Source organism: Dermacentor variabilis, chromosome 3, assembly GCF_050947875.1.
Source record: "Dermacentor variabilis isolate Ectoservices chromosome 3, ASM5094787v1, whole genome shotgun sequence".
Taxonomy (NCBI): domain Eukaryota; kingdom Metazoa; phylum Arthropoda; class Arachnida; order Ixodida; family Ixodidae; genus Dermacentor; species Dermacentor variabilis.
Window position 1 is genome coordinate 120,878,533 of NC_134570.1, and position 10,965 is coordinate 120,889,497.

Below are 10,965 nucleotides of genomic sequence, written 5' to 3' on the forward strand. Positions count from 1 at the left end.
AACCACTTCTGACACACCTTTGAAAAAATAAGCTTCTAAAAGCTGAAATCTATTCCATTCCACCCTTCTTTTTGGGTGGAGTGGGACATCTGTAACGCGTTCGTTCCAACGTCTTCAGTGAACATGCCCCTGTCACACGGGCACCCGCAAACTCCATCATTTTTATCTCGAGGGAAGTGCACTCGGGGTCACAAAGTCGCCCTTCCGCTAAGGGAGATTAAAGGAGCTTTTGGTCAAGGGAGATCGGCGATCTCCCTCAGCGGCCTGCTGTAAAAGGGATAATTTAATTATTGGTCGCAATAAATATAATCTAGCGTGCGTTTAAAATGTTTCCATTGAATTAAATAAATGTCCAAGCACAATTCAGCAACAGCTATGCTTGCTGCTGCACAATGCTCTCGACCTAGGCCGCTTGGCACCATGTTTTTCTCGTCTTTCAGGGCGTTTACACGAACCCAACAGAATCAAGTTGAGGCGCCTTGTCGGCCTAGAATAAGCCTGTCGAGGTCGTGTAAATGCTAGCCGGTCGGACTGAACAAGCGTCGAGTCCAGCTGAGTCATCCCAACTAGTAGGTTCAACCAGCCCGATCCATTTGCAGCGTGCATGTGTACACGCACGGGTCCGGCTCGCCACACAGAGACTTGCTCGGGAACGCTGGGACATCGCTATTTATGCGTCAGCAGCTGGAATAGTCTCAGGTTAAGGACCAAGACAAGGCACTGTGCAATGCAACCTCATCGTAGCGAGAAGACCCACGAAATAGAGCTGTTCCAGACGGTAGCAGGGAACCGCAGGCAGAGTTCGAACACATTAAAGTCTCAGCTCGACACTGTGTGGTGTTCGGGCTGCTAAACCCAGCCACGGCGACCGCATTTTTGTGGGGGCAAAATGCAAAAACACCCATGTACTTAGATTTAGGTGCACATTAAAGAACCCCAGGTAGTCGAAATTTCCAGAGTCCCCTACTATGGCGTGCCTCATAAACAGAAAGTGGTTTTGGCCCAAAAAAGTCCACTTCCTTTATTTGATGCTGTGTGCCATTCTTGTCCACACTCATCAGAAGCGAGTTCGTGTAAATGCCGTCATGTCGGGCTCGGTCAGCTCGCGTCGGGTTCATGTAAACATGGCCTTTGTCGTGCTAGTCTGGCAGTGGACGGTGTGGTCACTCATGAATGACACCATGTCACAATAGACAAAATAAAAGAAAAGCCCACGAGGTCACCGTGCACGAAATGTTGTGTTTTGAGTATAGTTTGCAGCAGCTCAGGTAACAGAACACTGAGCCTACTCGCCACGCTATGGAGGCTAACCTCGCCACAAGGGAAAGCGCACATAGGCACCGGGTGGCTAATGGCGCTGTCAGCAACGCTATGTTTAGCGAGCACACTTTGACTCTTAATGAGGTGTATGTGTTTAGCATCAAATGCATTGAATAATATTCTTATAGAAGGAGTATTAATTATGATAGCTACAGTGTAATTGGAAGTTACATTCTTGTATTCAAAAACAAACACCGCTTAATGCACTCCTGGCGGCTACATTTAAGACCTCGTTATTGGCCGTGTGACACGACCGCAACTTCCTTGAGGTCGAACTCCCTTAGAAAGTCTCGTGCTCCCTTATCCTAAAGGAGTTCGTGGGTGCCCATGTTACACGGGTATAAGGGAGTTCGACCTCAAGGAAGTTGTGGTGTCACACGACCAACAAGGGGCATTTTAAATGTAGCCGCCAGAGGTGTAGTCAGCGATGTTTGGGTTTTGTACATGAACGTAACTTCTAATTACGTTCGTAGCTATTATAATTGGCACTCTTTCATAAAAATATTATTCAATATGTCTTATGCAAAAAACATACACCTCTATAAATATCAAAGCGCGCTGGCTAAATGTAGCAGTGCTGACAGCGACGCTAGTGCTTATCTGTTTTTTTTTCCTTTGCGGCGTGGCGAGTTGGCTCTGGGTTCCGCTACCTGAGCTGCTGCAAACTATACTAAAATACATTTCGTGCACGGTGACCTCCTGAGCTTTTCTTTAATTTTGTCTACTGTGCCGGTGCCAGTCATGAGTGACCACCCCGACCACTGCACGACAAAGGCCACGTTTACATGAACCTGATGAAATTGGGTCAAGTCGGAATTCGGCCTGACGGAGCCAGAGCTTACTGCATTTACATTAGCTTGCTTCTGACGAGTCGGGACGACGGCACACAGCGTTGATCCGAGACATGAACGTGTTGGAACTGGGCTTCCTGTTCCCACTGCTATCTGCAACACCTCTATTTCTTCGGTCTTATTGCTATGATGAGGTTGCACTGCACAGTGCATTGTCTTGACCTTGTCCTGATGCTATATCTGCTGCAGCCGCATAAATCACGACATCCCAGTGTTCCCGCACAAGTCTCGGTTCTGGTGGGCCGGACCCATCTGCATCTACATGTACGGTTCAAACGGGTCGGGCAAACTCAGCCAGACTCGATGCTTGTTGAGTCTGCCTGGCTAGCGTTTACATGAACTTGACAGGCATGTAAACGCCCTCGAAGACGAGAAAAACATGGCGCCAAGCGGCCTAGGTCAAAAGTATTGTGCAGAAGCAAGCATAACTGTTGCTGAGTTCTGCTTGGACTTTTATTTAATTCAATGAAAACATTCCAAATACACGCTACTTTACTTTTAATGCGAGCAATAATTAAATTGTCACTTTTACAACAAAAAGTATGGGCACAAGAGTACTTCCTTCAGCCGCTGAGGGAAATCTCCAATCTCCCTTGACCAAACGCTCCTTTAAACTCCCTTAGCGGAAGGGCGACCGTGTGACACCCAGTGCATCTTCGAGATAAAGACAATGGAGTTAAAAAGAGTTTGCGGGTGCCCGTGTGACTGGGGTATTACATAAACATGCATATGAGCAAAACGTGAACAAGGTGAATGCAGGAGCCAACGTTTCGACAAGTGGTCTTGCATATGTCATATATGATACACCATGCATTTAAGGGTATATTTTATAACTATGCAGAAAGACATTTGAGTTGTGGAGAACATGCAAAATATGTCACAACCATGTCCTTTATACATAAGTTGTGCCATTGCTGTATCATGACATAGTTTTGGTGGTGCGAAATTTGGGGAGCTGGCACACAATAGACATCACAATGCATGGTGGCACTACATTCATTTGCTGCATTTATTCATTGCATCACTGTCAGTAAGATTGCCATTGTGACAGTGGACAGAATGCAATTGAAACCTATTTCTATGCACCAACTGTGAGGCTACTATGGATTAGGTGGCCATGTTGCCTCTGTGACTGCATGATGAATGCAGTAGTTCTACACATCGACGGCTGATGTGTGGTGGTGCTCTGTAGACTTAAACATTGTCCTCTGCTTCTTCCTGTTGGTTGCTTTCTACTATATTCACTGCATCATATAGCTTAGTTTACAAGAGAAAAGTTACATTTAGCAAAACTCTTGCTTGGGCTAGTTGGTTCATGCTTGAAGTAGTAACGGCAAGGCGCAGAAGACCAGGACTCAAGAAGAAGAGCACAAGCAACAGGCCCGGCGCCGGTCCTCTTGTTTGTGTTCTTCTTCTTGAGTCCTGGTCTTCTGCGCCTTGCCTATACTACTTATATTTAGCATCGGGCTTTATAAACGCATGCATGTTAAGCAGCTACGAGTCTGGTTCATGCTTTTTATCGACAATGTCTTTAGTGGTAGTGTAAGAGTCTAAAATGTGCATCAAAAGAGACGATAGCTACGCAGACACTGCATTGACTACATTGTCTAATAAAGAATTTCGTTCTGTTAGCAAACGGGCTAGGTGCACGTGGTGAGTAATGCTGGGCATGAGGTCTGATTGTATCCTTTCCAGTCTTTGTGTGATCTTACATTTCGTTTCCAAGTGAAATCGGTTAAAGGCAAGTGTTCCTTCTGTTCTGTTCCCATCCTCTGCTTTCTTAAAAGCACTGACAATATTCAGTCACAGGCCAGCGTGCAGAACCAACCTCCAGAAGTAATATTCCCCAGTTATGTTTCTGACTGAACATCTGCACCCATTTTTCTCTGCCTTTGATGCCTAAGAATGCATGCACTGTCATGATTTCAGAATGCAGCTTGCGGCACTTGTGGCGATAGAGTGCGCCAGCTCGAGATAGAAAATGAGGCCCTAAGAGCAGAAGTACAAAGCCTCAAGAGGCTTCAGGAAGGACACGGCTATGTGACTGGTAAGCACCTTATGGCAGTAGCCATATACTTACTCATCCTTCAGTTTATTTATGATGCCCTTAATGCACATAAAGTACACGCAGTCAACACTACGTGTTGTTCCCCAAAGGACTTTTAGTACACGAAACATTAGTCTTTCTGAGCACTGCAACCCTTCCTTGCAGCATCCGTAACATTGGTGAAGGCTAACTTCAACGAAGCCTTTAACTGTGTAAAATGCCTTTCATGAAATGTTGGCCTAAATCAGCCTCTGTGCAAAATTTTACCTTTGAAATATCAGCAGAACTAGCAGAAATATTTGGAAGAGGAAACGGTGCATAAGACAAGGATAATCGCTGTGCTGTTCACCTTTCATTGTCCTTGCTTTGTGCAGTGTCGCCTTCGAAATCCAATGCCAACTAGCCCAACGTCAATCCCTCATATAGAAAAATACCTGTTTTTGATACTGGAGCTGAAAAAAATACCAGCGTTATTGCTCGGTAGCAGTTCCACATCACATAATGCACGGCTCCTCAATGCAACCTTCGAGATCGCAATGCTGCACCTTTGTAACCGCTCATTGGTGCACCTGTGCAACAATGAGCGCTCTCGCTGTAGTAGGCATGAGCCCTATCACTGTAGTAGACGCTTGGAACACTCACATGTCCTGATTAGTATGTGGTTCTCCAGGCATGGCAACGTGAGGCCAGCTTGAGCCACAATAGCTTAAAACTGCAGACCGAGGCAAGACTATCAGATACATGTATCGTCTACTAGGCGCTCTTTAATGGCTGCTAAAAAAAATTATACAATTACCAGCTCTGCTGCTTTGCCAAGATTGGTTCAGTGGTATATACAACTCATCTATAGAAAATTTAGCAATTGTGAAATTTTATTTAAACCCGCCGTGGTTGCTTAGCGGCTATGGTGTTGGGCTGCTGAGCACGAGGTCACGGGATTGAATCCCGGCCATGGCGGCCGCATTTCGATGGGAACGAAATGCGAGAACATCTGTGTACTTAGATTTAGGAGCACGTTAAAGATCCCCAGGTGGTGGAAATTTCCGGAGTCCTCCACTATGGCGTGCCTCATAATATGAAAGTGGTTTTGGTACCTAAAATTCCATGAATAAATTTTTAACATTGCAACATTTTGACACTCGCTGCAGCTCATTCGGTTGTTCGCTATGCTGCTGTATTGGCCCTCACAACGAATAGTGGCCAGGTGATCGAGCAAGCTGGAGTAAGTGTCAGAATATCGCAGTATCCTGCTCCCACCTGACCACATATTAGGTCATGACGTCCCAATACAGTATCCTCCTTGGAAATGTAACTTAAACTGAATATCGCAATGTCCTGTTCCCACCTGACCACATACTACGTCATGACGTCCCAAAAGAGTATACTCCTTAGAAATGTAACCCAAACTGACTATAGAAAAGCTATCATAATAAATTACTCCGAGGCATATCGGTATTTTTTCCTGGGTTTAGAGATCTAGAATTTTAAGTTACCGGAAAAATTGCTATGTCAAAGCCATTCAAGCACGTATGTAGGCGAGGTACATGCTATATGTAAGACTGATTTTCTCTTCTGATTGAGAGTTTCTTGTCTGGCTTATTGCAGTGATGCAACAAGGTTTTGTATTAGACCAGATTTTAAATAATTGTAATATATAATGAGCTCTTGCTGTTTTGTTAATTCCTTGCTTTGAAATGTGCACACTGGGCTAGAATTTATGCATGAACTGCCATAGGAAGGGGAACTTTAGTTCTAATACTTCAATTTAAGACTAATGGCAGCACGTAAGCTAGGCTTGTGAAGCACCAGGACCTAAAAATATTCTGTATGGCGACTCGGAAGTGATATAGAGGGATTGCCTTGGCATTTACCACTAGTGCATTCCGAAAATCATGCCACCACGCAGTATTGGAAAGCTGAGAACTCCAGATAGACAGGCCGGTCAATAGGATATACTTGAACAGCATGCTTGCGCAATTATCTGTGAACATAATGCTGGCGATCAGGACAGCAGGAGATTTAACAAAAAAATTTGATAGAAATCTGGAAACCTGTAATTTTACCGTACAAGCATAGCCTGTTACGTAAAAGAAAAGGAACGTGCAAAACAGTTAATAAGATCGAAAAGGTGGAAAGCCAAGATGCGTGGGAAACAACACATGTGCAAGTTTCCAGAATGTGTCAGCAGCGCTGTTTGTGGGATTTCCCTGTCATGCAGCAAGGTATGCGCAGGAGAGGTCGGGATTTTCTGTGTTGGTATGAAAAAAAGGAACTGTGAGCATGAAAAGACTGCTCTGAGCAACTAATGCGAAACCATCAAATTTAGAGCGCACATTCACGTAAGACACGGGTCAATGTTATGACTTGATGTAGTACTTGTCCCTCTTAGTGACCATCTAGTATAATGTACCTTTTCCAACATGGGGGAACGTGCACTCTGTTTCATACTTAGCAGGCAACCCTGTGGAAGCTATGCAAGTTGTGCAGCCATCAAGTCTCACTCTGCATTTTTCATGGTGCAGTTGTTTTGTACTTGCAATACTTTTTGCAGAATGACTTTTACATATTACGTGTATAACTTGTGGACACAAAATTGCACCAAATCATGCATCAATGACTGATGCACAAAAAGAACAGAAGTGTCACAAAGTTCATTATTATGCATGACATATAGGGCTGCATAAGGAATTAGTATTTCATGCTCTTTCACTGAAATGGTTGAAATACACATACACTTTTGTTCACTGGTTGTATTGCTTGCTCATTATGTAGAAGCTGGCAAGATGGTCAAGCGACTGAAAAAGATGTTGCAGAAAGCCGAAAGCAAGCCGGAGGAACCGGTGATTGCTTGCACAAAGTTAACTTTATTTGCTCCCAGTTGTTCCTTTTTTTTCTTTTTTGGCAGTATAATGCATTTGAAGTGATTCCTTGAGCAATGCAAGGTTAAATCAGTGTTTCCCAAATTGCTGGCCCCTGGAATCACTTGAGGTGGTTAAAGGGGTCTGTCTGGATCACTTAACGATGGGCAGTTGATCATTTACAATTTGTGACTATGACTAAAGCTGATGTCTGGCCGGCATGATGGCCCCCCGAAGGGGCGTCTGCGTCAGCAGGCGTTTGGTGTGTTGCGACACCACGTACCCGAGCACACGAGGGTTGGACCCTCCCGCGTGTAGCCGTGCGCGGCTTAGCCGTGTCCGGGGAAAAGGGGATCCTGGGGGTTGAGCCAATGCCGGGTGTTTGGACCTTTACGGCCCCTCGGCGGCGGCAACACACCCCTTTGGCCTCGGCTTCACGTAGACGGCACCCCCGGACTGACCCACCCGGGGGAAATCGGTAGTTGCCTTTTCCTGTCTCTCTCTCCCTCTAATCTTCGTCTTTCTCTTACTTTTCATCTTTCCTGTCTTCTCCTAGCTTCCGCTTACTTCCAATTTTTCCAGGCAGCAAGGGTTAACCTTGTGTGAATAACCAACCTAGGTTATCTCATATTTGGTTATAGTGACAACGTAAAGCTGGCGTTTGCAGGACCTGTTTTTACAGTCCCTGTAACGTCCCCTTGTAGGGCTCCATGGTGGGTGGCTGGCGTTGTTGCCGAAAATTCAATTCCTTTTGGCTAGCTCCTTCCCTCCGCTTCCTGATCGCCCTCAAAAAAGAGGGCGCACCGATGAAGTTTTCCAGTTCCTTGGACGACAAAGACAAAACTTCCCACGTTACCATGTGATCCACTCAGAAAAATCAGAAAAACAAGTACGAAACATTTCCCCTTTTCTAGTTTCAAAGTCCTTAACTGATGTCCTTGGTCCAGGCTACAAGGTATCAAGGCTGGCAAGTGGTGATCTCCTGTTAGAGCTCCATGATCAGAAACAGTACGATAAGTTGCCCAGTCTAGTATCATTTGGAGATGTTCCATTAACAGTGACTCCACACCGCACTCTCAACACCACCCGCGGCGTTGTCTCGGATGACGATTTGCTCCAGCTGACAGAGGCTGAGCTCCTGGAGGGCTTCAGTGATCAGAATGTTGTCAATGTGAGAAGAATTAAGATAAGAAGGGATGGAAAAGAAATTCAAACAAAGCACCTGATACTCACATTCGGTTCAAGTAGTCTGCCCGAGTCTGTAGAGGCCGGGTACATCAAGCTCCGTGTCAGACCATATGTGCCAAATCCTCTAAGATGCTTCAAATGCCAGCGTTTTGGCCACAGCTCGCAGAGCTGCCGAGGCCGCCAAACATGCGCCAAATGCAGTGCCCTTGAACACGCCACTGAAGCTTGTGCGAACACTCTCCACTGTGTAAACTGTGATGGGGAGCACGCCGCGTACTCGCGGTCGTGCCCATCGTGGAAAAAAGAAAAGGAAATTGTAACAATAAAAGTAAAGGAAAATATAAGTTTCAAGGAGGCACGTAGGCGGGTATCGTACCTGCCCAGGAAAACCTTTGCCGATGTGGCGCGTCAGGGGGCAGCGTCACAACGGCCTCCGGCGGCTGTCCGACCCACAGTCAGTGAGTCGGCAGTCACGCCATCTGCCCCCACGGTGGTTGCAGCTAGCGCTGCTCCGCCAACCGAGCAGACGGAGCCATCGACCCCGAAGGTGGGCGCAGCCGAGGCTGCCCCAACCGTCGAGGCCCCCTCCAGCGCTGGCAACGGCCAGCGCAGCCAAATCCCTCAGGGTGCCCCATCGACCTCCGGCCTGGTGGGCGCAGGGGTCTTGCCCTCCAAGGCGGGACTCCCTCTGAAAACCTCTCGCTCACAAGAGCGCTTGTCCGGCGTCTCACAGGAGGCAATGGACACTACACCTGTCCCCAAGGCGCACCAAACGCCTAAGGAGCGTCGAGACTCGCTCGAACGCTTCAGAAAGAACAAAACCCCTATTACAGGGCCTCGAAAGGGCTCTGTAATATAAGGCATCCACTCCATTTCCGTAAACACAGCACCAATTTACCTTAAACATGGATACACAAATCATTCAATGGAACATCAGAGGTCTCCTTACAAACCTTGATGATTTGCAAGAACTCATCCACAAACATAATCCAAAAGTGCTGTGTTTACAGGAAACACACTTAAAATCTAAACACACAAACTTTCTCCGTACTTATGTTACGTTTCGCAAAGATCGCGATGATGCCGTCGCATCATCGGGTGGTGTTGCGATTCTTACTCATAGAAGTATTGCGTGTCAACCTTTACAGCTACAAACGCCCCTTGAAGCAGTGGCGGTTCGAGTTGTCCTACTAAACAAACTCATCACCATTTGCTCCCTTTACATACCCCCGCATTACCAACTGAACAAACATGAATTTCACTCCTTGACCGATCAATTGCCAGAACCTTATGCTGTTCTTGGCGATTTCAATGCGCACAGCTCCTTGTGGGGCGACTCTCGTATAGATGCGCGAGGTCGCCTTGTTGAACAGTTCCTTTTTCCTTCTGGAGCGTGCCTTCTCAATAAGAAAGAACCCACATATTACTCTCTTGCAAACCGATCCTTTTCGTCAATAGATCTTAGTATAGCCTCCCCGTCTTTACTGCTCGAACTTGAATGGGAAGTTGCCAACAACCCTTACGGCAGCGACCACTTCCCTATACTGCTAAGATCACATAAAGAAAACGAATATCCACCACACGCTCCTAGGTGGAAGATTGAGACAGCTGATTGGGAGAAATTTCGATCTCTTACTAGTATCTCATGGGCTGACATGTCTTCGTTAGAAATTGATGCTGCAGTGGAGTTTTTCACAGCCTTCATAATAGAAGCCGCATATAAATGCATATCACAAGTAAATGGCTTGGCATGTAAACGGCGTGTCCCGTGGTGGAACGACGATTGTAGGATCGCTCGAAAGAAACAAAACAAAGCGTGGGGGTTGCTACGCGCCTCCCCCACTGCGGAGAATCTCATCAATTTTAAGAAAGTAAAATCACAAGGCAGGCGAACCCGCCGACAGGCCAGAAGAGACAGTTGGCAGAAGTTTTTATCGGGTATAAACACGTATACAGATGAGGCCAAAGTCTGGAACAGGGTAAATAGCATAAGAGGGCGACAAACATACTCCCTCCCTTTGGTAAACACACATGGCGATACCCTGCAAGACCAGGCTGATGCTCTGGGTGAACACTTCGAGCGCGTGTCTAGCTCCACTCACTATTCAGAGAACTTCCTTAAATATAAAGAAATAGAAGAACTCAAGCCTCTGAATCGGAAGTGCACGCCAAACGATCCTTATAATCGCCCTTTTACCATTGCTGAACTTAAAGCCTCCTTGTCATTATGTCGGAGCTCTGCACCGGGCCCCGATAGAATCTTGTATGATATGCTTAAACACCTGCACTCCGACACAAAAATCACGCTACTTACACTTCTCAATGCTATCTGGGCTGCTGGTTATCTCCCATCGAAGTGGAAGGAGGCTATTGTGATCCCTATTTTGAAGCATGGTAAAGACACTTCATTGCTCACTAGCTACCGTCCCATAGCGCTTACAAGCTGCCTCTGTAAGCTTTTCGAAAAAATGATCAATCGCCGTCTGATACATCTCCTAGAGTCTAGTAAAATGCTTGACCCATTTCAATGCGGTTTTAGGGAAGGGCGATCTACAACCGACCATCTCGTGCGCATCGAAGCGAGCATTCGCGATGCCTTCTCTTATCTGTATTTCTGGATATGGAAAAAGCATACGACACAACCTGGCGGTACGGAATCCTGCGCGACCTTTCGGTGCTGGGCATCCGCGGCAATATGTTA